This window comes from Pleurodeles waltl, chromosome 7, assembly GCF_031143425.1.
Source record: "Pleurodeles waltl isolate 20211129_DDA chromosome 7, aPleWal1.hap1.20221129, whole genome shotgun sequence".
Taxonomy (NCBI): Eukaryota; Metazoa; Chordata; class Amphibia; order Caudata; family Salamandridae; genus Pleurodeles; species Pleurodeles waltl.
In genome coordinates this window covers 889,658,713-889,686,243 of record NC_090446.1, presented here as the reverse complement: position 1 = coordinate 889,686,243, position 27,531 = coordinate 889,658,713, and positions in this window count along the sequence as shown.

Below are 27,531 nucleotides of genomic sequence, written 5' to 3'. Positions count from 1 at the left end.
CAATCATGGCACACTCACACAAACTATCACACACATTCACCCCCACATACACTCACACTGTCACACTGACATACATTGTCTCTCAGATACAGTCAAACTACAATTTTTCGAATCCACTTGTGGAGTGAAATTGGTCAATGAAAACCAGAAAAATCCATTCTGCAGGCGAACCAGATAAACTACAGATTTTAGGTGGTTTGTGCAGGTTGCATGGTTCATCCTGGACAACAAAATATGATCCATATAGAACATCATGAACTGCTTGTATTGCACCTTATTTTTTCATCTGAGGCATACTGAAGCAGATTTCTACCACGAGCCACTTACCCTTAAATAAAGCAAAGAGTTCGCTCGGTCTTGGCAACCTGTACCTATTATTTGTATAGCGATTGAAAACCTTGCACTGTTAGTGAATTTTGGTAAAAATATTTACAAAGTACACGGTTCAAAAGTCAAAGGAAGTGGAATTGTCAATGCTTGTTTCCAGGCAGAATGTGAATGAAATGGTGCATTTTTATAAAATAGGTGAACATGGTTTTCATTTGGTTTTAAATGTAAAAGAAGCAGTGACAGTATTTGAAGTTGCTTACATAAATTTGTAAACTGTAAAAAAAACATACGTTCTAAATACACTTATGTCATACATTATTTCTTCAGGCAGTCCTGAATTTTTAGACAGCAACCCTCTTCATGTTTGGATTGTCAGGCTCTTCGTACAGTGTTAACACACCTACAAGTCGCATATTGCAGCATGTAGGTACCCGAAAAACGATTAATGGTTGAACTTGTCATACATGGCAGTAGGCTACTGAGCAACTACATAAACATTTTTTGAAAATAAAGTTGCTGTTTGTGATTCTTGGCCTTAATTTTTGGAGCCAAGCAATGGCTAATCAGCGAAGGGGTGATGGACGGAGATTGCATTTCATGTGAAGATGTTAGAATCCCAGTGGTAATGGACAATCATTCACACTCCACAAAAACAATGGGGTTTTCCAACAACTTTTATGATGACCACAATAAAAGTAAACGTGAGATGCAGGCCTATGTTTAAGCAGTACCTACAGTTCCCATCCCTCCTAATCTCGTTACCTAAATGCAGCAACACCCTAACTAGAACTCAGAAACTGAAAATAAAATCTCGCTCTTGTCGATTCTGTTCATGAACAAAACTGGGGCTTGTGAGCTCTTTCAGAAGCCCCTCAGCTGAAGTATTATTGGGGCGTGAGTCCTAGGACCCCACCCCTTTGAGGCTGTTGTCGACTGAACACAGAGGGAGGTGAGTTCTGCTCTATGCTTGTGTAATGGCCACATTTTTAGTTTTCCAAATATGGTCACTCTATCGAGGTAGTCAATGGTTCTACTACACCTTGTGGATGGACAGTTTGTCACTTTTAAGCAAAGAGTGGCTCTAATAAAGCACACTGATTGGAGAGCCTGGCACCAAAACAGTGTTTTGTACCTGGTGACAGGTGCATGACATGGTGATATTTTTCCCTCTTTTTCTTACTTGGTAGTACAGAATTGAATTCATACTGCATACAAATGTTTGCACTAGCATAACATATTCAGCAAAACGACTTGTTTTTATGACTAATATAGAATCAAACTGAGCAGCTGCATCCTTGTCCGCCTCTAAAATATCAAAGCTGAAATCAAATTACAGACAAATATGTTTTCCTTGTTTCTGAATAGGAAAGAGGCATAAATAACGCTAAATCATTTGTTAATGTACAACAAAGGTTAAGTCATTTGTAACTAATAGATATGTTATCTATTTGAACTAGTTTTCCCCGAAATCGTTATATAATATTGTTAACGAGGCCACTGGAATTTTATGATAAAGAAGGGCTGAAATATGCAGCAGTTTTGACAGACTTCTGCGGCAAGAAAAAGCGAGTACATAGCATTTAATGTTATCAGAGGCCAATTTGAGGGTCATTCCATAGAAGTAATATCAAGATGTCATGGACTTTAATACACGTTATTATTGTTGCACAGTGGATCAGATGCGTAACAGAATATCAACGATTGTTAAAAAGGACAATATTTAAATTGTTACTCACTTACCATCAATCATCCTTGCTTGCACGAATGCACGGAACATCAATTGATTAATGCCTGTCCTCTCTACCTCTCTGACTAAATAGTTTGTGTAAAACCTATCCAATGTTGCACTCAGCAGAACATAACACTACATCAACACACTTCATATAATAAAAGGTGGGCCTCCTTCATTGTACACAAGCCAGCTATGTTTTAAATTAACTGTATTGCCGCTCAAAGTCAGGCATACAGCTTATATTTTGTTAGCCAAATACGTTTTTTTTTTTATTTTAAGTTTTCAAATATACATTTGAAAAATGCAACTCCAAACATTTATAATTGGTTATTGAATGAAACTGGCTTATTGGTTGAGGGTTGTGCACCCCTACTCAAGCAGTAGCCAACATTGTTGTCAGGGTGAAACAGAGGCAAACCCCACATTAAACTGTGTTCAGCCTTCTGGTAGCTTGGCAAAAAGCAGTCAGGCTTAACCTACAGCAATGTGTAAGTATTTATGCAGCACATGAACAGTAATAAAGTGAAAACAAAACACCAGCATAATCCCACACCAATTCAGGAACATAGAGTAGAGTTTAAGAAATTATTTGACACCAAAATTACAAAAAATCCAATTAGTAAAATCGGACATAAGCAGTTTTAAAGATTTAAGTAAAACAGTGTTTAAAAGCACAAAGCTCAAATTGTGGTTATCTGGTCGCACTGGACCGGGACAAAGTCACAAGTACAGCTGAATGAGATGGCACACGGACTGGATGCAGGGACCAAGTTAGGCCTATTGAACAAAGTACTTTACATCCTGGTTGCAGGGGGTTGGGGGATCCTGCGTTGAGGATGCATCGTGCATCGGCAGTTCGATGAGCTGTGAGATGCAATGCAAGATCATGTGTCATGGAGCCATCACGCAGCGGAGATTCCTTGGAGCTGCTGGGCTGCGAAGTGAGGTCTTATGTCAAGAAGACGTTGTGCAGCAGCGGTTTTGAAGAGCCGTCGGGCCCTGCATTAGGGATGCAACATGCAGTGGTCATTCGATGCAGAGCTGCGAGGAGCTGCACTGTGTCAATTCTACCCAAAAGACCACAGCTGGGCTGGCAGGGGCACATTAAGGCCCACTACCAAGGGTCCGGGACTGGGGTAGCACCACATGGGGAGCAAGAATCACAGCAGACAGAGTTCAGGTGCAAGTCCCAAGGTAGTTGGAGCCTTTTCTGTCTTTAGACTCTGATCGGGAGACCAGCATAGTAGCCCTTGGAATCACTCTGGTGGCCCTGGGTTCAAGATGCAGATACAGTCCGTCTCACCCAGACAGCCGTGCTACAGAATTGCCTTCTTTCTTGCAGCAGAGGAGCACAGCAGGCCTCTTTCTGAGTCTTCTACAGGTTGAGATGTGCACTGAAGCGTTGGGTCTGATGGTCTACTATTTATAACGGGGGCCTACTTTGAAGTGGGAGAGGCTTATAGAGTCCTCACCCTACAGAGGCATCTGAAATTTCCTGACTCCCCACCCTGGACCCAGCTTGTGTGATAACCTTTGTGAGTGTGCTGAGATAGACCTCTTGTGATATGCAAGTGTGGTAGGTGTCAACTCCACCCCTTATCAAGTTAGAGATGGCCAATCCTACCAACATCTATTCCCCATTGTCTCACTGCCTGGGAGCAATACACAAAAAACAATTGCAGTCTACACCTAGTGATGCGACACAGGATACAGGCATCAAATGGTTGGGACTAGAAAATCGTGACTCTCCAAAAGTGTTTTTTTCGAACTGTGACCAAAAATCCAACATTACCATTAAAGAGGTTTTTAAATAAAAACATTTAGAGACTGAACTCAACATTCATACCTACTGCAAATTGAAAATCATCACTTATTAAATTTAATGAGGTAACTCAATGTTATACTACAGAAGAGGTAGGCCTTTCAGTAGTTAAGAACACATTTGAGAGTTTTTCACTTCTAGGACATGCAAAAATTAAAAGTACATGTTAACATTTTTAAACACATTGCACTTTGCCCAATGGGCTCATTAGGGTGTACCCTAGGGGTAACTTAGATGTACTACAGAGAAACGTTTCTGCCTGGCAAAATGTTTATTTTGGCAGGTAGAAATGGCAGCTTAAACTGTCCTTGGAAGAAAGGAGGTCGGGAGAGGTTCACTCTTCTCCATTCCATCATCTGTGACCAGGAGCATGGTAACCTCAAAGTGGTATTTTAAGCAATTGACATACAGAGCACACAAAGAGTTCCTGGGGAGGTCCACCAGGTAGGGCCCAGACCACTGGAGTTCCAAGGGCTCCATCACACCTTGTTTGACACAGCTAAAACTTAAACAGAGTGTCCTTCTAGTCATACCAGAGCTTCATGACCTCCTGTCCAGCTTCCAGATTTGTCTTCACCTTCTTCCAGAATTGCTTCATCTGTGTGCGGAGGGCCAGCATATAGTGACATCTTGAGGGGCTTTCTTGGGAGGGGAGCTTGCTTCCTATCCTTCTTTATCAGGCTGAGAGGCCCTCTGACAGGATGATCATACAGATGTTCAAAGAAGATGCATCCAATCCTCTTCTGCTGTACATCTCTGTAAGAAAACAACAGGCATGGCAAGAGAATGTCCCACTTCTGCCTTAAGGGCATTGACAGGCCCATGACCATGCCTTTGAGTAGCTTGTTGAATGGTTCAACAAGTCTATTGGTTTGGGGAAGATCGGATGTGGAGAACCTGTAGGTTACAACACACGCATCCCACATGGACTTCATGTACACTGATATAAGGTTGGTACGTCAATCAGATACTACCTCCTTGGGGAATCTCACATGGGTAAAGAAGCCCATTAATGCCCTGCCCATTGGTGATACAGTCACTGTCCTCAGAGATATGGCCTCCTAGCACCTGGTGGCATGGCCCATCAAGACCAGGATGAACCTGTTGCCTGGGCTTGTCTTAGGGTCCAGAGGCCCAACAATATTGAAGCCCACCCTTTCAAAGGGGGTACCAATGACTTAAAGGGGAATCAGGAAAGCCTTACCCTTCCTCCCTGTTTCCCCACTGGCCTGGCAGTTGGGACATAACCTGCAGACTGCATCCCAGGGTCACTTTCATCTGGGGCCAATAAAAGTGGGTGACAATCCTGCCAAAGGTATTGGCTTGCCCTGCCAAGGAAACATTGTTATCCAGTTCCAGTGGGAAGGTCCTGTAGCACTGGGGGACAATCAACACACGGGTTGCATGAGGCTTAGGAACCTTATGCTTGCTGTACAGGAGACCATTGTACCAGTAAATCAGTAGATCACCCGAGGTGTTGCCAGCTGCCTCGGCCTCAGCCTTCTGTCATAGGCCATCTAGAGTAGGACAGTCCTTCTGCATTATGCAGAACTCCTCCATGGTGGATGCTTCTTTCCTTCGACCAACTGGCCAGTTCAAGTAGGTTTCCCATGGCAGCAATATCCTCCCTTATAGGTTCTGTAGTGTGGTCCTCAGCATCAGCCTCCTCCTTGGCACGAGAAGTTTCCGGAGTGGGTTTCCCACACCCCTTGCCCTTTCCCTTTTTGGCAGGTGCATTTTTTCAGACTCCAGGTCCTCCTGACTACCCTTGTGGTCTGCCAGGGCACGTGGTCAGGCACACCCACTCAGGCAAACACAACATGCCCCTTCCCGAATGTTTGTATCGGCCCTGGGGTATCGGCTCTCCGGGGCCGAAAGAAGGCTTGAGGAGGGGGCCGCATGCTCCCCTCCCCTATTAAAAGAATACTGCCAACCCCTCAGTCCCTGGCCTACCCCAGGGGGCATTTATTAAAAAGCACTGGAAACCTAAGAATCGGAGCATCGTTTAACAAACAATTATGTTTTTAGCCCAAGGCCTGGGGAGGGGCAGGACTTTCACAAGAAAGGTAAAAGGTAGATGTGCCAGAAGTTGACAAGCATTGTAGAGTTCGCTGAGGGCTCTTTAAGGAAAAGGAGAACTACGGCATATTTCCAGGAATCCAGGAAGTTGTCCGTGTTGATTAAGTTGTTCAGTATGGGAGTGAGGGCTGTGCTAATGGGTTCCAGTCCTTTGGTGAAGACGTGATGGGGTCAAGGATACAATGGTGTTCCCAAGTGTACAGTTTGAACAGTAGCTGCAGTTTCTCGAATTGTGATTTTGGGCAATGCGGTCAAGGTGGTCCTCCAGTTGCCCAGGATGATGGATAGGAAGGCGAGGTCTGGTTGGGGCTTGAAGTTGAGGTAGATACAATTGCCATTGACCATTGCCACTAGGGCCTGTCACTGTGAAGCATGCATGTTGGGTGTCGTCTATGGTTCACAGTCTCACAAACAGCCAAACCCTGGCAATCACTCCATGACAAGTCAATTAAAAAAAAGGTGGATCCTATCAATACCTGATTACAGCATACTGGAGCTAGAGAATTAGGGACAATCCACAGGAACAAAGAAAAAGAAGAATGGGTCCTCATGGCAATGCCTCATTCTTTGCCTCCGCTTTATGTCCACCAGGCTTTTACAGGACACACCAATCAGAGCTGTTATTGCTGCCATCCCACACCTGTTTATAGGCATTTGCTAAAACTAGACCTGTGTAAGGTAATGATCCTGCAGCAGCAAATGCATTAGTAAATAATTGGATTAATCACTCTCCTGATTCCATAATCCCCATTTCTACCTTAAAAAGGGAAGCAAAGAGAAATCAGCTCCATGGTTGAATGAGTATAAAAAAGGGTGTAAAAAGTTGGAGATAAAATGGAGATGTAAATATGATAATATGCACAAGCTGCCTACCGGCCATCCACTTGGTTTTACAATCATGAGATTAAAAGGATACAAGCTATGGCAACCTACTGGTCAAGGCAGTTATTGCTCAGAGGGAGCTATTTTGGATTGTTAAATCTTTTAACATCCTTAAAGTGGAAACGTTTTTGCCTAACCCCTCAGAGGGTCGCTGCAATGAACTTGCAGCCTACTTCAAGAACAAAGTGTCCTCCATTCACAGTGAACTCCAAAAGTGGAGATAAGCCCCACCCATTGAACCAAAGATAGTGCCAATGGGCGAAGAAATAGACAGCCTCTAAAGCTTCTCTCTAATTACTGAAGAAGCATTTCTGGCCCTTTTTGGGAAAGTGAAATCTGGCTCCCCCGAGATCCAGCTCCTCCTCATATTCTCTGGGAGGGAAGACAAGAAATATTCTCCAGCATCCAGGGTCTATTAAACCTCTACACTAACACAGGTCTAGTTCCCCGAGAATGGAAACATGGTGTGGTCAAACCTTTGTCAAACAATGGCAAGCCTTGATCCCACACTGCCAGGGAATTACAGACCTATTTCCTTATTTCCAGGCTTGGGAAAAGCCCTTGAGAAGCATATTAATAAATACCTCTCCCGGCATGTAGAGGAAAACTCGCTCCTTGACCCTACCCAGAACGGGTTCTGTCCTTAATACAGCACGGTAACGGAGGAGGTAAAACAAATTCTTTGACATGGGTGGAACAGCAGCTATCCTTCTCCTCAATCTGAATGCTGCGTTCAACAAGGTCGATCATGACACCTTAGCATTCAGATTGAGGGAAATAGCTGTTAATAATAATGCTCTAATGCTCTAAAATGGGTCCTATCCTATCCTTCCTAATTGAAAGATCTTTACAGATCAAGGATTCCATGTACTTTTCGGAGGGGCTCCCTGTAAAATATGGGGTCCCACAGTGGTTTACACTTAGCCCCACTCTCTTTAATATCTATCTTCGACCGCTGGTCTCCATTGTCAAGAAATTCGGTTTGTCTATTATGTCCTATGCTGATGACACGCAGATGTTCATCTCTTTAGCCGCCATGATGGCTCCCAGCATCAGCAGGGTCCCTTTCTTGAGAAAGTGACTCAATGGATGGGAAGCTGTGCACTAAAACTTAACAGAGACAAAATGGAGCTGATGCTACTGGGAAACAATGTATCTCCACTTACTACACTATGCTGGCCGGACAGTCTAGGGACCCTGGCAGTGCCATCGTCCCCTATAAAAAGTCAAGGAATATGGTTGAAAAGCTCCCTGTCAATGGAAGCACATGTAAAAAAAATGGGCCCATGTTTATACTTTTCTAGCGCCGCATTTGCACCACTTTTTGAAGTAAATTCGGCGCAAATTTACAAAATACAAATGTATTTTGTAAGTTTGTGCCGATTTTGCGTCAAAAAGCGGCGCAAATGCAGTGCAAAAAAAGTATAAATATTGGCCTTGATGTACATGCTTTATCTTGCTGAGAACCTTATGTAAAATTCTGTACTTATTACCTAAACCTTGTATCTTGGCTCACCCAAATCAGTATTCAAGAGACTTCAAGTATGCCAACGTGCCACAGCCAGAACAATCTTCAAGTTACCCAAATTCTTATCAGCCAAAGATGCCTTGGCCTCTTTACCCTGGTTACCAGCAGAGAAAGGAAAACAATTCAAGACATTTTACATAACTTGCAGGGCAATTAATCGCAGGGGACCCAATATGATTAGGGCTCTTCTTACTTCTGACACCCCTAAACGTTAAGGTCCTCTAACGCTCATTCTTCTGAAGGTCTCTTACACTCAAAAGTCCAGAAGGGGAGGAAGGTCCTTCTCTCACATATCCCCCAAAATGTGGAACTCAATGCCTATCGACTTGAGAACAGATCCCAATGAACTGAGATTCAGTAAGCTTCTTAAAATCTGGCTCTACACCAGTTCTTTTACACATTATTAGGCTAGATCAATGTTTACTCTCACAGCGCTGGGATGCCTTAGGGCAGCTATGCGCTTTATAAATTCACATAAGATAAGATCCCCGAGTATAAGTCTCTCCCTCAATTCGTTAACATGCCAAAGCTATTTATTACAGCCATTTCCACAATGCCAGCCTTTCAGTGTTACCTATGGCAAACAAACCAGCTCCTTGAGCTTTCCTTGTAGAACACCTCCTATCACAACTGGTTGTCCTATCCAATCCACCTTCATTACACCGATTTATCAGGAATGTTTCTCACTACCACCTCAGACTTGAACATTTCACTACAAGCAATCCCATAACTTGTGCACCTGCTACGATACAAGGAGGTCCTTTCGTTATGCGCCTTCCTCCACTGCCTTTATCCCTGCCCGCCTCCCTCTTGCTCTCCATCTCTTGCTGATCCCTTCTCGTAGCTCGCATGTGTCTGGAAATCCGCATCCCTGGCCTACGATTATTGGGACACTTGCTTTCTCACCAGTCACAATATCAAATCTTTATTAAACTCTGGTACAACATCTGCAAGCCTCTGGGAAAATCCGGCACGGTCCTCCATCGCCGTCGGGCGCAGAGGCAGCGAGAAAAAGGAAGTCATCCAATTAGCGGCAGCAATATGCAGACAGCGGGATAAGTACAAAGGTCACCAACCCTGTTCAAAAATCCGAAGCTATGCTTTTATAAATTACTTTCCTGCTTCAAATACAGCTTGATTCCTGGGCCAACGGAAGGGAAATTGCTATTTCCCGCGTCTTACATCCAGTCGTATGAGGTTAATTCTCCTCCCCATTTCAGGAGGATTTGCAGGGATTTGAGGTTTATCTGTAACAAATTATATGTATTTTTTCTCTATTGTGCTGCTATGAGGAGAGAATGGGGAAAGCAGAAGCTGAAAGGAAAGTAGAGAAAAGGAACTGTCAAGAAAAAACGGGAATTAGTGCTTGTTTTGTAAAGGGGTCAGCTGTTAATGTACAGTTTCCACCTTCTGCGAACACACGACTTGAAAAGGGATCTAGGGATAGGGAAGGCCATTTGACGCTCATAGTGAACATAAACACTGGATTGGCAAGGGCTCAACTGGTCAGTGCCCTTTGGGCTTCACACCACCGTCCTTTCACTCCTTTGTCACTCCTGCCCAGCTACGTGCCGGTTGAATGGAGGGCCTAATAGTGTTTCCCTCTCAGTTCGACATCTGAATAGATCCGAGAGTTTCTGAAGAAAAACCCTAGCCACTGTGCATTTTGATCGTGGGTCTCAGTCTACCGTCTAGGTCGTCAGTGTCCTCTGAAAACCGTCCATTCAAGTGTGCTGCTTGCTACAGTAGAGAGACCCTAATGGAATGGGCATGAAGGACAACTACTTCTTTTGGCACCCATTTTTAGGGTTGAGCACAAAGCGCTCCACTCCTTTTGTAATCTCTCTTTGGGCTTTTAACCACGCCCATGTCACGCCTGTCACTTTCATTGGTTCTTGGGTTTGCCTTTTAAAAAAAAGCTTGATTTCATTAGTGAAAGGCATGCATACGTTATGCCTTTTCCGGTGTTTTGCCCTCCTGGAGCGCATCGGCCAATTACTGAAAACATACGAGACTCCATGTTTTCAGACTGGTTTTTGCACTACTTTCTCTTTTTATTTACCACGCAGCGCGATCATGCTTGGTTTTATAAAGCGCGATCACGCTTGGTTTTCTTCTTTCAATTTATGTGGCAAGAAAAGACCAGTTAGGAGTTTACAGCACTAATAGCTCTAACTCAAGCAAATGCGAAACTGGTTGCATTGCAAATGCTTGTTAATAATAGCTATTGAAAGGTGGGCAAGGGACATCTTTGGCAACAATGCCCTTCTATTCTTGCACATATGCTTGATACATAAAACAGCTACAATTTCTTTTACTTGGTCTTATAATAGCATCAATGGTAAAAGGTGACATTATGAACCGCGAGACTGAATGCTGAGTTTTTCCAGTGATTGCACAATACACAGGATTATCCGCTGGCCTAAAGAGGGTCCAGGTTATGACCTGAATTTATTGGATAGAGCAAGGGCACCTCTCCCATACAAAACCATTTCTTTACTGTATAAATTTGAATATGGCTGTATAATTAAAGTGTGCACAATTTGAATTGAGCGATTCACTATTACAGGTCTTTGTAGAATTGTGCAGCTCATGTATAGTTAAAGCTTCAAGCTGAGTGGAGGAGGGGAAAAGACCGATCCACGAAGATACCTATGTCCATTCCATTGCATTGACGTAAAACATCGTGGAACAGGGAGGGATCCACACAAACAATGCTGAGAAGAACAAGAAACAGGCATCCTATTGCACCTTACTTACAATAGAGTCAAAGGGATTTTTCTCCAGGTGCAAAGTGCCAGCAGCTGGCCCAGATTCTTGTGCGTGCTCCATTATCTATTTAGTAGGGGTGCACAGCAGCAGAGGTCCACTCTCACAAAGGACAGTACCAATTAGTCTCTTTGCGCCTTAAGCTCCCGTCCTGCACCTATAGGGCACCCTGGGTTCTCCATGAAGGGTCCTTTAGCGTCTGCAAAAACGAAAGAGTCAGGGGCACGTCATGCCTGGGGCATCTGCGTGTGGGCACCTCGGCTCGATTTTAGAAGGAGTGGTGAGTGCTCTCAAGAGGGATCAAGCACTCTTTGCATCACCTCTTGGGGGCTCTGATGATCTTTCTGAAACTCTTGCCCCATCAAGGGTCTAAAGGAGGACAGGTGATGCCAGGTAAAATGTACATAATTTTCTAGATGAGGAGCATTCTGATTCCCCACCTGAAGATGCATTTCCACCTTTGTTTGTTCTGTAATGAGAACATTCAGTTCTTTCATTTACAAGGGGAACACCACCTAGCAAGATTAAAAAAAAAAAAAAAAAAAACGTACTTTACTGCCATTGCTGATCAAATCTGCTGGTGGTGTCCTTCTTCAATAAGGCACCTTCGGTACTATCAACCATCAAATCTCATATAAAAAAAAGTTATACAAATCTACACTTCATGCAGATTTTGCCACTTGATTTGGCCATAGGGTTTATGTAAAAGTGGCCCCAAAGCTTTTCAAACGTTTTTCTGACCCCATGATGCTGGATATGCTGTACTACTGGAGCTTGGCAGCACCACTACTTCTCACCCAAGAGATCCCTTGCACTGGACATAGGGGTGCCTGGGTGCTGCAGCACCCCCACAATACCCATCTCAGATGATGAATAGGCAATACAGGTGCCTTTATACTACGTTTTTATCTTTTCACAGTTTCTGTACTTTCAAAGACAGAGGTCAAATGTTAGGCTATGGCTTCTGCTAAATAACTGATTCTTGTTTTAAATGGGTGGTTGGTGTTTGTTTCTTTTGCTGACTGCAAATTTAGAGGATTTTGTTAAATTAACACATTGACAATCTTAATTGGGTACAGTGAGTGTGAATGTAATGCTTATATTATGTAATTTTTCCTAACACACAGCAACATGTAAATACCTGTAATGAACTCTATAAATATTTCAGAATATATCAGCAGTTACGAAAGCACAAAAGAAGCATGTCTTTTGTGTTTCTGAAATGTGATGGAAGCAAAAGCTTTAATGTGATCAAAACAAATCAATACACTTGGTGATGCGCGGATGGAATATTCACTGAAACATGATTTCCACAAATTATTGTTTGTGCGATGTATATTTTTATCAGTGAAACTGATTGGGAAAATTTAGTGGCAGTTTATTAAAGAATGTGCTCTCTGTAAATTACAGTGGACTACCACATTATTATTTAGAAATATATTTGCGACAGTGTGTGCCAAATGCATCACCATTTATATACTTCATCCTTACCGCTCTCCTGCTGAATACATTTGCTTTGCTTATTTTTTTATATGACATTTGGATTTTTCTCAGTCCCTATGACTTCATTGATGTAACATTAATGGCAGCACCTCCACTTTGACATTTTTTCCAGACCACTGATACTCACTGCATTGGAATTCTCAGCCTTTAAAATATAGCACATAATTTTAGCTTCAGCTTGCAGTGCTTGCTCGAGCACTCTGTGTTCCACTTTCAGACCTGGATACCTTCTTCAGCCATCTTGTGCGGACGAACGTTTTCAAATATTTCCTCGACTCTTTCCTGCCTACTTAAATCAGAGTGCTGTGCATTTGTGGCAGACGGATTGTGGGCAAGACAAGCAAAGTGCCTTACCATTCGGCCGATCAGCTGATTGGCACAAGTCTCTTGCCAAATTGTGGTTACAGACCTCCTCCCTGATTCGGAAAACCTTTGCAAAGAAACCCAACCACTGATGCAAACACATGACATGGGATGAGAATCTCCAAGATGTTTTGTTTATCTCTTATGTTTCTGTTTAATGTCAGTGAACTATGGCCTGATTTAGAGTTTGGCAGAGGGGGTACTCCGTCACAAACATGACAGATATCCTGTCTGCCATATTATGAATCCCAAAGGATATAATGGGATTGTAATGCGGTGGATGGGATTTCTGTCACATTTGTGATGGAGTAACCCCATCTGCAAACCCTAAATCAGGCCCTAAGTCTGTAAAAAGTTTGACTTGGAAACTGCAGTTTCTTCTCCAAGATGCTTGTGAGTGATCATGGGTAGCAAGGGTCAGCCAGCTTCTGATACCATCTGCAAATCAAACCTTAGCCTCTTGACTGGTGCGATTCGTCAGGACCTTAAACAACCTACCTAATCCTCACTCCACTAATGGACTAAAATAACTGTATACTACAGGCACCCTTCTCACATTAAAGATGGGCCCCATCGGGATGGCTGAGAGCTTCAGTGGTCCAGTCATTAAATGACATTTTCTTGAAGAAGGGCCAGTCGAATACACCTACCCCAGTTTCGCACTCAAGGTCCTGACAAATCGCACCAGATCTTTATTGACTACTAGAGCGAGAAACATGTTGACCTACTTTATGGCAGTATAGGGACTCCCGATCCTGCCTTCACCACATCCCCAGAAGATAGGGTTTATGGTTACCAGACACCGTATGTAAATAGGGTAGAATAGACATTATCCTATTTTCCCCTTACTCATTGTTTTTAATCATGACAGAGGCTTTTTCTTTTTTCAAAAATTGTTCCATTGTGATTTTTACCTCTAGTCATTTTTAATAGCATCTCCTTTTACCAATCCCCACATAATTGCACTCACACAATGGCAAACATCCTTAATAAAAGATCTCCGGCAAAGAGCCCCTTTGAGGGGCCAGTCGGGCATTGCAGCGCCGGCCTGATGAGGAGCAAAGCCTGATGATGAAGCATGTCACCAACTGGTGAGTGAGGGCTCTTGTTCCAGATTTAGGATATTCACAGGGTCCGGCTTTTCCTTTTCCATATTGGGTTTAGCTTTCATTATCTTTTTTTGTGGAACTGTGCATTTAGTGGTTTTGTGATCTATGTGGGAGTATCATGCACACGACCATCTTTTCTCTTCCTTTAAAATCTCCCACCACTTAGGCCCTCTTTTTGTTTTTTTTTGTCTCCTTATGGGTGCCACAGATAGGACCTCCTGGCAATCTGACAGTGCTTGTTTGAATATAGAGAATTATTTTGCAGTAGATAAATCAGGCATCAAACTCATCCTGGTATCAAGAAGAGAGAAGAGCCTGCCAAGAATCCAGTAGAAGAATCCAAGTGGAATCCAGTAGCAAAAGGCCAAGATATTTGGGATAAGAGATATAGCACAAGTAGACAAGGAACACAACGAAAAACAGAGAACAAATGTGTTGCAACACGTCGTCCTATCATGAATGGCAGTCTAATATATGATTTAAACATCAACTGAAATCACAGGAAACACTCTTGCTTCATTTTGGATTGTGGACCTCAATACTTTCCTTTGGGCAATCCAACATCTTGAGAAGATTAGTCCATATTCCTGACCACAACTTTTGCTTCAAAATGATGGTAACGGGTGAACACTGAATAATAGGACCATGTTTAACAGTGTTTTCCCATTGCTGAATCCACAGCTCTCCAAGTGACTGCAATCATAAAATTGTCAGCGTGGCCCTGGAATCATCATGTATCAGAACTATGTTTGGATGAGCGGTACATGTGCAGTCTTCCTCTAACGGCAGCCTGCTTCTGGTGAAGCCAGGGGACAGTTGTGACAAAAACTCAGACAATTTCTCAGCTGTAAACTTCCTAAATAGTACACTTTCAGAACCAAAACCCTTGTTAACTCAACTTGACGGCATTAATGACCTCCATGCAGAACACACCAACTTCCATCTTAAGAGACTTCAGAAGGTCAAGAATGCTTTCAGTGATTCCTAAAAAGGTGCACGTGTGTCCTATTAGATGTTTGTATCCTGGTTAGATCACACCCAAAATAAAGATCTGTTATCTGACCCACCACCGCCTGCCTCCTACACCTCCAATAAAAACACAACTGCCATAAATTACACTTGGACGAGAACACTTGTCCGCCAGACAATGACAACTGTTGGCAGTAACAGACGATGTTCTATCCCTACTCTCATGATCTGGGAAACAGTTCCCCCATTACAACTGCTCCTCCTCATTACCCCCAGGTTTCACAAAATCGTTAAAGACCCACATCTGTTCCGACAATACTTCCATAACCGATTCCACGCCAGCCCACTTTCCCCTCACATCCATCCCCGGAGTCATAAAAAAATCACACCAGTAAATATCAGGGTACATGACAGAAATGCAATTTTTGCTGCATTGGCAGGCCCGCAGGCCTGATCCAGATTGGGAAAAGTCATATTGTATGTGATCTATCCTACTACCCTCTCATACAAGGCCTAAGGGTCTGGCTTCCTCGGTGTTTTTGAGGCAGAAACACCACAAGGCCTCCACAGATTTTCCTTTAAATAAAACCGTAAATTACAAAACTAAAACAAAATCAGACATCTTAAATATGGAAACAAATATGCAGGATTCGCTCTATGATTTGGTTATGGTCACTTCCCGATTATTTCGTAACTCTAATCCTTCCCTGACTTGCAGCGTCACATTGCAAACTCCCTGGTCAGAGCCAGGCTAACAATGCATATATTTATCAGAATGGGGAGAAACACGACTCTCCCAGGCGTTCTGTAGCCTTCCAATTGGCGCACCTGCTCCCTGGATCAATTTCCAAGTAACTCTCACCATCACTTTCGGCTGTCACTCATACCGCCCCGCATCACTGTCTCTCGGCGCGCGCTCTGTGACGGATCGTGTTGGGAGAAAGCTGCTCTGCTCATCAAGAAGCACAGACATCCTAACAGGCCTATCACATGTCTGACACGTCCTGCGGGAGACGTAAATGTCATTTGTAACATACGTTCATGTATCAGTGTCCCACTTAGCAGCACTCATCACTTTAAAATGATGGGTCTTAATGGTGATTGCTGCGTTTAATGGGGTATCCTCTTCTTCCCCTCCCCAAAGAACACGTCCTACCAAATAGCGCCATCATTTTTTTAAAGAAAAGATGCTGTGCTTTGTTGGAAGAGAGGCGGATTTATAGCACTGCACCACTAGCTGGATTTTAAATGGCAGAGCTAAACTGGAAATTGACATGAAACTGGTTTTATTTCTGTGCCTCCCTGCTCGTATACCCATGAAAAGAGCGCACTTTGAAAGTAACAGGCATAGAGATGATACTAAACACAAATATATTTTCGATGTATTATTTATTGAGGATCCGCGCGGCGCAGCTAATCTTTCGGAGCAGTTTCAAAGGCGGCGGACAGATGGATATACATTTCGACTCGCTCCTTGCAGCAAGCCGTGGGTGGTGATATTCAGCGTTTAGTTACACATGAAATTATCAAAGCTTGTTTTAAAGGACCATCGTCTCTTGCCCCAGTCAGAGGAGCTGCAGAGCACTTTGAACTATACGCAGTTTTATGAAGAAATCATGTATCTAGGTTCAAAGCTAGGACTGTCATTCGAGCCACTCGAAGCATGGCCATGAGAAGAAATAGTACATTACACGATGAGAGTCTGCAGTCTGGGTATTACCCCAGAATATCCAGTACAACATATTGTGCAGCCAATAAAATGAAACCTAAATAAAGAGAAACAAAATATCATAAAGGTATGAACATATAGGTGAGTATAAGAGTACTATACTTAACTTTGCATATCTTGACGAAATATATATTTTAATGTTTGTGGACGCAAAGCTAATAGTAGTAACTCTATAGTCAGGACCACTGAAATGATGTGGCAGGGCGAGGAGGGCATTTTATGCAGCAGGGTTGAGTAAATTATGTGGCAAGAAAGGCAAAGTATGCAACACATTTTAGGACAGTATTCATTCATTATTTTGTCAGGTTTACACTTGTTAACAGTGCCTGGACAGTGGTTGCACCTCATTAGTACCAGCTTTAATGGCCAACTATAGCAATATGCAACAGAAAGGTGACCAGTCAAGCTTTGTAAAGGTCTTCCTACTGCGTGGCAACATGAGTCACTGCATTTATTGTAACCTTTGAACCGTTTTTAGCTAGAAACATTTTTTTTTATTAAATCTGCAAATTATAAAGCAGGTGATGAACTATGTAGCAAATCTATAATTCTGTGAAAAACGTCTTGGTCGCATAATTACATAATTCTAGTGGCCCTGTCTGTACTTATCTATATGCACTTACATTCACAATATTTCGGCCCACATTATTTAGTACAGAATGGTCTTGTTTCATGATATATTGCACTGGTATTCTGACATACACCCAAAGTCCGTCGACTACTGAGTGCTCTGCTGGGGAAGCTCAACAAACCCGGGATCGAGATTGCTTTTGAGCCCGGAAGGTCCCATTGATGGAGAAATCAGGGCAAACCCTGATAGAGGCCACACAATATCCTGACACCACACACCACAGGAAACGATGTCACTTGATAACGGAAATGTTTTGATGCACCTGTAAGATCGTACACAATTACTGTATTTCCCAATATACAGAATTGCATAAGATTTTGTGGGTGTAATGTTTTCTCCCTGGGACACTGGTATGAGCAAAAGATGGCTCGTGTGAAAAATATTTTCATCAATCCAGCGTTCTGCAGCTATTTTGTGTGATTTGTAATGGCAGTTATGCCCGTACAATCAATTTTCAATGTCCATATAAGTTACTGTTTTGTTCATTCTGTAAAATTTCACATAATTTCACATTTGTGTGAAATTTTCCTCAATTTTTGCAAAAACAAACCTTCAATTTTGCAGCCTTCTGGGTTTGCAGAACCAGAGGTAACAGTGACATGTAACCATCCAAGGGTCAGCTACCATCTGAAGATGCTGGTGTACTCCAACTGCCTCTCCTGCAAACCTTACTGTAATAAGATCATAGCTTTCATGCTGCTAGTGGCAGGAAACCCGTATGGACAATCGATCGCCCTCATTACAGAGGCCTGTTAAAATGCTTCTTATTCCACACCCCCTCCTCTTGGAATTCCTATTACAAGGTGTCCCAGTAATTTCAGTGTTGTGGATTAAATGTGAAGTCCATGTTTTTGAGCAATACCATGCAGGAATCGATGTTTCTGATGAAGTTTCACAAGGAGATTCCAGATTCCTCCTGTTGCCGAAATGCCCATCTGAAGAAAAAAAACAGTGACTGATAGTAAGGGGGGGGGGGGTGGACTTTATGAGCCACCTGTAACAAGGGCCGATTAGTGATTTAAAATGACTTCAAGGGCTGCCTGTAATAGTATTTATTTGTAGATTGTGCTTTTTTCATAATACAGCATTAGCTAGTTACTTGGCCTCTTGCTTTTAAGTCTATCTCTGCAAACTTTGGTTTGTGGGATTTTACAAAAAACAATGTCTTGTGAAGGGTATAAATAACAATTGTCAGATTAAGAGTCACACTCTCATAGTCTCCATGTAGATAGTTCAAAAGAAATATTGGAACTGAAGGGTGATATCCTAAGAGAGATATAAAACACAGTGGAATCACAGTAAATCCTGAGACTCTGATCCATACCCTTAGAGTTCACATGTGCTGGAAAAGTCCATGAGATCCGAACAATTCAGGTTCAGACCCCGGCTATCGGAGGTAAAAACATATAGTAGGAAATCTGAAGAATCAGAGTCTGCATTTCAAAGTGGTCTGCAGTTGGTTCAAAATTGAATGGAATCCATGTTTTTCCAGGTCCCCCACGTTGATGCAGTAGGCATGGGGTCCCATTTCACAAGGTAGCTATTTTATGGAGGGTTTGAACATCTGACTTGGGAGGAGCAGTGGGGCTCCTAATGGCCTCGGAAGGGTTTCCCATTCAGCCTGCATTTCTTTTGGAAAGGCGAGAAAATGAGGAGGCAAGGAAGGAAGCATGACGATGGACTGTATGGTTGTCTACTCCTGCTCTGTGGACCGTATTCATAATTTCTTTATATTACCTCATCCCTGGTGAAAGGTTCACTTGACAGTTAATCTAAACGTTCACAGTGTACCCTATCATTGCCTCCAAATTTTCTTGTTTAGGTTGAGCTTTGATTTACCCATGGAATTTCTTTGCATCTTTGCAAAATATTTTTTGGGACTTAAATCTGCTAAATTGTGCTTGTTAGTTGGTGACCCCCATACCTTATCAAGAACTTTCAGGTGAAAATCATTGAGGATGACCATGGAAAACTGAACAGGGTTAATCTGCATATGCTATACCTCCTGAGATGGAAGCCTGTCCAACGTCCCCATTCCTTTAAGAGATGCTTGGCTTCCAGCTAGCTTAAGCCTTCCTGGACATAAAGTTTAGCTCACTGATCCTGGAAAGATACTGTCCTGAGGCCAAGATCACTGCTAAAAAAGTGTTCATGAATAATCCGGAGAAATTACTAGCATTCCTGGGAATAGTAACATAGTTATTTGGAGACACCAAGCTGAAGATCTTGAGGGGGGGAAAAGGTCACCATTGGTGAAGATTCCAGTAAAACTATACAGTTGTTAAAAAGTTTGCAAAGAGTTACTTATGGAACAGAAAAAGTCAGCAAAATCTTTATGTGTACTGCAAAAGCAACAAAAACAATTTGTGTTAGCTGAATTTTGTCACACTGATTCTCGTGAGGACATCCAGATCCTCAGGAAAAGTAATTGGCACAGTCTGCTGGCTCAGGAGCATACAAGCCTAGTCTAAAGGGTATTCCAACTTAATATTGAATGCAAAATAGTGTGTTACCAGAATAAAGTGGCAAAAATATCAAAGGGCAAAATATCATGAGGAAAGTTTACTTAGGTAATTATAGGTTTACTTTATTTAACACCACATATAGTTACTATGACACCATTTATATATTTAGGGAACGGAGATGAGTAGTTAAGAATAGCAAAGTTATACTTACCTGTATGCAGTAACCTTCTCAATATTTTGATCTTTGATTTTTTTTGCCACAATTCAATCAGTTAAGGAACAGAACCTCAATGTCATCTTGTGCACAGGGACAGGCCGGGAAATTGCAAAACATAACCCACAGGCCTCCATTACCAGCTGCGGTTCCTTCTAACGGGCGGAGTAGCGCCCCTCCTCCTGCTGCTAGCGCCGCAGGTAAACACATAGAATAACAAAATGGTGATCACCATTTTATTATTCTGTGTGTTGCACTGCCGGGCAAAGCTATTACAGCGCATCTCTGAGGGTGGGCTGTGATAGCAGCATGCTAACTGCTAGCAGTGTGCATGTCGAACAGGTCAGTTGTCCACAGCTGGCCTACCCGACATGCGCACTGTAGACCCAGCAATCCCAGGGCTGTGAAACAGGCCCCCAGCATCAAAATGAGCACTGGGTTGGCCTGTTCCAACCAATCCTGGAGCTGCCCTCATGCTGCAAACAGCATAAAAGCAGCACCATGACTGATTGTTGGCACACGTGTCACCGTCCAGGACTTGGAAGAGGAAAGCCACGCAGCCAGCATGGGTGAGTTTTTTCTATATCGCGCCGCAACCCGCCCCACTATTTTCATTGAATACTAGCTGCTATTGTCAATTACTCTGGTTCACTCATACACACACTATATGTACCACACAGGCAACATATACACACATTCATAGCATGTACTTGGAATGTTAGTACAATGATATGGGTTAGAGCATAAAAGCAGAACATTACACGAGTGGGCTATTTGACCTCCTCTCCAGTGACAAGCACAGATGAGAAAGTCTGGTCACAGCCACTGATTCACGAAGCAGGGTATATAACAGGAATTTTAGTCCAGTGTCAATCAAATGAGGGATCACTTGGTACACTGCCTCAACGTTACAGGACCTCAGTCATGTCAATCGAAAGGCCTAGACTTTAGCAAACACACTAGACCAGTGCGAGGCTATGGTCAAAATAAAAAAAATAAACAGTATACCAGAAACTTGCAGTGGGGCACTCAGTGCTGGGAAACATGACTGTACACCATGCATCCCAACACCCTGTCTCCACATTACTCATTTCAGCGTCTAGGTGTCCCCTCTTCAGTTTCCGGTATGTTAGAAATACACTTTCATTCTCAGTTAAAGTAATATCACAACTACCTTGTGAAAAGGCCAGGCCTGTGGTATACAAAATGGATCACTAATGCCATCTGGGGGGGGGAGGGGGTGTTCGTCCATAGGGACGTGGGGGCATTGACCCACTCACCTCCTAGCTGTATCACAGCAATACAGTGGGATGACCTGAGGCTGTGTTACCTGAACTGTGCATGTCAGATTAGCCAGTGTTTTCACTTTGGCCAGCCTTACTTGAGCAGTTCAGGCTTCTGCAATCAGCAGCTGAGAAGCAGAGGCTAATCCCCGTAGGCATCTGATGAAGTGCTGTCTTTGCTTCCTCTAGACAATCCTAGCACTGCTCTTATGCTGCTTAGCATTGTAAGCAGCTAGAGAGCAGCACAATGATTGGTTCAGATCAGTGCTTAATTTGTAAATAAAAACCTGCTGGTGCCCTAAACCCTCCTCTTAAACACGCGGCTGCTGCAATTAAATGTGTAAACATGGAATACTGAGGCAGCATAATCCTTAAACCATCTCGAGCCACTTTCATCCATTTACATCCACTCCCTGCCCCTTAAGCTCACTCTTCCAGCTTTATGCTTTCTACCATTGAAGACGCTTTCTCGTTTTTCTATTCCTCAGTGTTGCCCATGTGTGTCTTTTGCTCGCAGTAAATGTTTGAGGCAGACATAAGTGCTGGCCCTCACAAATAAGTGCCGGTGCTCAGCACCGGAAACAACAAGCACAAATGAAGCACTGGTTCAGATGCCATTGACTAGTAAGCAGCATGAGGCAGGAGAAACTTCAGACGTGTGCTGAAGAACATTAAGATAATTTCATTTATATGCTGAAGCGGACTTCAACTTGATGGCAGAAAACCATGGTCTGGCACAAGGTCACAATACTGAGCTGAAAGTGAAGGCTAAAACAGATGCTCAATTGTACTGTTTTTTTAAACATAGAATGTTTTTAGTATGGCTGCCTAAAATCGCAATACCTTGTCCCTGGATGAAAATTTCCTATTTTCATTGCCGAGATTTCACCCAGCGTTCACATCGAGTCTTGCAGTGACAGTAAAATCAGAAGAAATGGCAAAAAGCCAGAGCAATAGAACCCTAAAGCTCTAGATTGGAGTCAGCATCAGTGTGCATGTTAATGTGCATTGTGACACTGGTGAAGAGAGGCTCTATTTTGCAGCAACATCAGTGACTTTGCCTCTTTAATTATGGAGGATACATGCTCGGCTGATGCCAATGCTTCTGCTTTCAGAGAACTTCTCATGCATAGCAAGCCAAATACTCTTCACATATCTACTCCACCTTGAACAGGCCACTGGTATGTGCCCCACCACTTTTAAAATGTAGCAGCAGCCACTGGCTGGTTCTCACGGTTTCATTTCTTTGCCAGTCATCTGGTCACCTTTTCTTCAATGTCTCTGTGGTCATCACTGTCCCTCAATTGGGGACTCTCCCTCCACCATTGATGACCCTTGCTTCTGGGGCAGGAATGTCCCTGCATAGTGTAAAGTCATGTTCCCTGCCCTGAGTTTTGTGTGCATATGTGTGTGCAACCTGTGTAATACATACATGGTGTACAGGTGAATGAGCAAGAAAAATAAGTCATTAGTGATCCATTTTGAATGCCACAGGTCTGGCCTTTTCACAAGGTAGTTGTGAGGTTGTTTTACCCGCGAATGAAAGCCAATGCCCCCACATCCCTATGGACAACCCCCTCCCCTCCCATCCCCCGGGAACCAGGAAGTGTGTCTGAGCAAAGACAGTGGGTAAGCGGCCTGCAGAAGAATGCCACAAAACCAGGCATTGATTACATGGGGTGGCTGGAATTGTCTGTCACACTGCTCCTATCAACATTGCCCCCTTTTGTGTTGAATGGTATTGGAATTGCAGACTATGGGACAATGAACCCATGAGTGTTTTTGATCACCAATAAGAATTGTGAAGACTTCACAGCCCCTTGCAAAGCAAACTCAATAACATCTAGAGGGGCACATGGGATGATAACCCTGAAGATAAACAGGTACATAGGATTATGTGAACATTTAACTTAAGCAGCCAATCCCATGCAGCCTGTATGAGCACATCATCACTTCTTAATTACAGCATAATCTTTCTTCATACCTTCACCTTAATTTATTTACCTCAGTACTTCTTTAAGAGTATCATGGGGGGGGGGCACTGGGGCTAGGAGGTTGTAGATCAATCTTGTGCATACTTTGCCTTTTTAGGCCTTGACTGAGAGTGCAGCTGTCTGCAATATGTATTGTTAAAAAATCATTTTTGGCTTGGTCTTGAAGAGCATTTGTCTCTCACCTCATGCTATTACCTGTTTGGTGTATCATTCTGTCTCCTACAAAGCGGTCGCATTACAATACATGAGACAATATTTTTCATATCAAAAGTACACTAAATCATCTAACATTATATTCTTCCCCATAGATTCAGTGAGTACAGAAAACAATTGTCTTTTATTTTGTCACTGCAGCAGGCTTTTTAAGAAATATTTTAGTCAAGAGTAAAAATGCAACTCAGACTTTTTCGATTTACAAATGCATGCTTGTTTATACTATTTTTCAAAGGTTGAGCTCTGCCAAGGTCAGCTCACTTGATAAATATTGTCGGTTTATTTATTTATTTAAGAGACTTAGCACATGAGCATCAAGAAGTATTGGTGCGATTACTTAGTTATCAAGACATAAGGTCTTATAATGAACTAGAAACAAACAAATAAGAAGTGAGGAGAAGAATTGGGGGGAAGTGAGAAAACAGTGTGGTGAATAACAGAGAGAGGAAGAGGAAGAAGGGAGGAAGGACGAGTGGTTAAGCAGGCAAAGACAAGCGATAGTGAGAGTGGGAGGTAGGAGGACAGTACAGACCGAGGAAAATGATATGAAGGAACAGCATAGGGAGGAAGAAGGAGACAGAAGTAGTGGGAATTAGGAGAATTGAGAGATGGGGGAGAGGAAGAGGAGAAATAGAATGTAGAGTAAGGATGTGGTTACGAGGATGAAAGGGGATCAAAGAGGTTTGTGACGTGAAGGAGAAGAGCTGGAGCTAGGGATGTGCAGTTTGGAGGTATGAGAAGAGTGTGAATGTGCATACACAAGAACCAGATTATAGGGTACAATAATGAATAGAGAGGGTCACAGATGCAGTCAAAAGAGATAAGTCTTTAGAAGATGATGCAAGGACTGAAGGTTAGGTTTAGTCCCAGTTTCCACAGGGAAAGAGCTCCAGAGAAGGTAGGCAGCTCTGGAAAATGACTGTTGGAAAACACGAGAGGTTTTGTAGTTGGGGACTTCCAGAAGGTTGACTTCCCTCCTGAGATTTCTCGTGCTTCCAGATCTTTAGAGTAGATTAGCTACTGAGTGGACTTCTTTGTAGGCTAGACAACCCAGTATAAATTTGATTCCGGCCTTGAAGGGGAACCAGTGGAACTCACTTAGGACTGAAGTGATGTGGTCACATTTCTTTACAAACATAGGAGTCTGGATGTGGCATACGGGACATATTTGAGAGGCATAGGGAAGGTCGAGAGACCCCTGCCAAAACAACATTGCCAAAGTTCAGACGAGAAGGAATTAGTATATAAAGTGTGGATTATAGATGTTCAAAACGCAAGTGCGGCTTCATTTTTTCAGTGCCTGGAGAGCTTTAGCAATTTTGTTTGCATGGGGTTTCACAGATAGGGAGGAGTCGAGCGTAATTCAATGAGACAGGGCAGAGGGAGAAAGGAAAGAATTCTGCAATGTGTGGATGCCTCAGCAGGTCAGGGGTTTGTGTTTAGAAAAGAACAGGATACATTCTGGCTTTTAGTTGCACACAGAACAATTTATCATTAAAATTACATATGTAGTGTTCAGTTCGGGTAGGAACAGAGCCTAAAAAAATTCTGTCCGAGTGACCGTAATGCTGTAAATGAGCTTTCACAACAGATTGGTTTTAGTTTTCTGAGATGTTCTGCTGGCATGCTAAGTTTTTTAACAATGCATGTTTTATCATATCAGTGTTGGAGCATTACTCCTAGCCTGGAGCACAAAAAGACAAACGATTGGGGACGTTTGGGTCTCAAAGGGAAAATAGGGAGTGAAAACTGGTTACCAGAGAATAAAAAAAAAAAAAACTTGTTTAACACCTGCACTTTTTTCAGAAGTAGTACTTCGAATACACACAAACTATTACAATTTAAAATAAAAAAAATATATGGATGGTGAAATTATAGAAGTGGCCATCTGAACGCATTTTAAATATTGTTCCCTTTAAAATATTCCCATAGGTGTAAACTGTGCAGTGCACCTCCTAATTAATATGAATGAAATGTTTATAATCTTACATAGGATAATTCACAGTATTGTTGGCAACCTTACCTTTGTGGGGGTGGCTTGACATTCTGTTTGGTTACTGTTTGATCAGGCACTTGAATCAAGCTTGACGTCAAAGGTCACATACCGTGGCCCTGGGCTGTCAATTTCTATACCTTCATCTATGTTAGTATTAGCTTTATACAGCACAATAATATCTTTTCAATTCCAGCTTTTCAGATTCACCCTTCAAGCAGCATTTGGACAGAGTGTAGTTTCAAGATCCTTAGATATTATCTAGAAATAGGTTTCCACTAGCTAACAAAAACTAGTAGTTCTGAGTTCTCAAGTCATCTGCAGATAAAATATCATCTAGGCAGAATGTGCACAAAGTTGGCAAACTAGAGCTTCCCCCGGTATATTATTAGAGCATCTACATATGATAGAATGACATGCAATAAACCAATCAGTCAACATTTATATAGTGTGGCTTATCACTCAGGGGGTCTCAAGGCACTAGCTGAGGTATGCAGGTCAGTCTAAGAGCAAGGTCTTGAGGTCATTCCTGAACTGAGCCAGGATAGGTACTGCCTGAGGTGGAGCAGCATCGTGTTCCAGGTCTGCACGGCGAGGTAGGAGAAGGATCTTCCTCCAGCCGTGCTCTCACGGATCCCGGGGGGGTGGTGAGGTTAAATTGTGCTGTGCGGAGTTGCCTGGAGGGAGTGTAGAAAGAGAGGTGGTGGTTGAGGTAGGCAGGTCCAATGTTGTGGAGGGCCTTGTGTGCATAGGTCAGGAGTTTGAAAGTGATGCATTTGTTGACGAGGAGCACGTGTAGGTCTCTCAGGTGGACAGAGATGTGACTGTGGTGGGGGTTGTCTAGGATCAGTCTGGCCGCAGCATTCTGTATTCTCTGGAGTCTTGATTGGAGTTTCTTGTTGATTCCGGCATATAGTGCATTGCAGTAGTCGAGTGTCTGGCTGACTCTCCGGGTTCAGTGGGTTAGAAAGGAGCCGATCCACTCCAGGGCTTTGCAACGGATGCTGGTGTCATGTAGTCTGGAGCTCAAGGTGGTGTGGAAGATGGCGTCGAAGGCGGCGGAGAGGTTGAGGAGGATGAGGGCAGCTGTCTCGTTGCAGTCCAGTAAGGTGAGGATGTCGTCCGTGGCTACAAGGAGTGCTCCACAACTCCACAATCATTCAGAGATTGGCATCCATTGTGGTACTGGTTGGCGGGGGCTGGCTTTTGCTTGAGAATCCTTTGTAGATGTCCTGAATTTTCCAGTGGAAGAAGGTGTTGAGGCTGTTGCAGAGGTCTTGGGAGGGTGGGATGTCTGCGGTGTCCTTGTCTGGTTTTGTGAATTCCTTGATTATGGTGAAAAGCTCTGTGGTGTTGTGCGAGTTGGTGTTGATTATCTCATGAATGGCTGATTTTTTTAGTCTATCTGATAAGCCGGTGGTGTGAGGTGATGGCGTCTTTGAAGGCTTTGTGGTCTGCTGAGCTCTTACTGCTTCTCCACCTTCTCTCGGATCGTCTCCATGCGTTCTTGGTTTCTTGGAGGTCGGGGAGAACCAGCTAGGTCGCCTGTGGTGTTGATTGCCAGCAGGTTTCCTTAGGGGGGCTAGGGTGTTGGCACAGTCGCTGATCCATTGGTGGAGGTTGTGAGCCAAGGCAATAACATCTGCAGTGTCTGGCGGTGGGGAGTGGTGAAGCGCTGTGGTGAGCTGGGCTTTGGTGACCTTGGTCCAGTTCCTGCAAGGGAGGCAGTGGGCACGGCACTGTTCGACTGTCTTGGTGAAGGAGAAAGAGAAATGGACGCAGTAGTGGTCGGTCCAATGGAGTTCAGAGGTGTGATAGAAGGAAATGTGGTTTCTGGGGGAGAAGACAAGGTCGAGGGTGTGTTGTGCTGAGTGCTTGGGGATGTTGAACAGTTGCTTGAGTCCGAAAGTGGCAAGGTTCTCC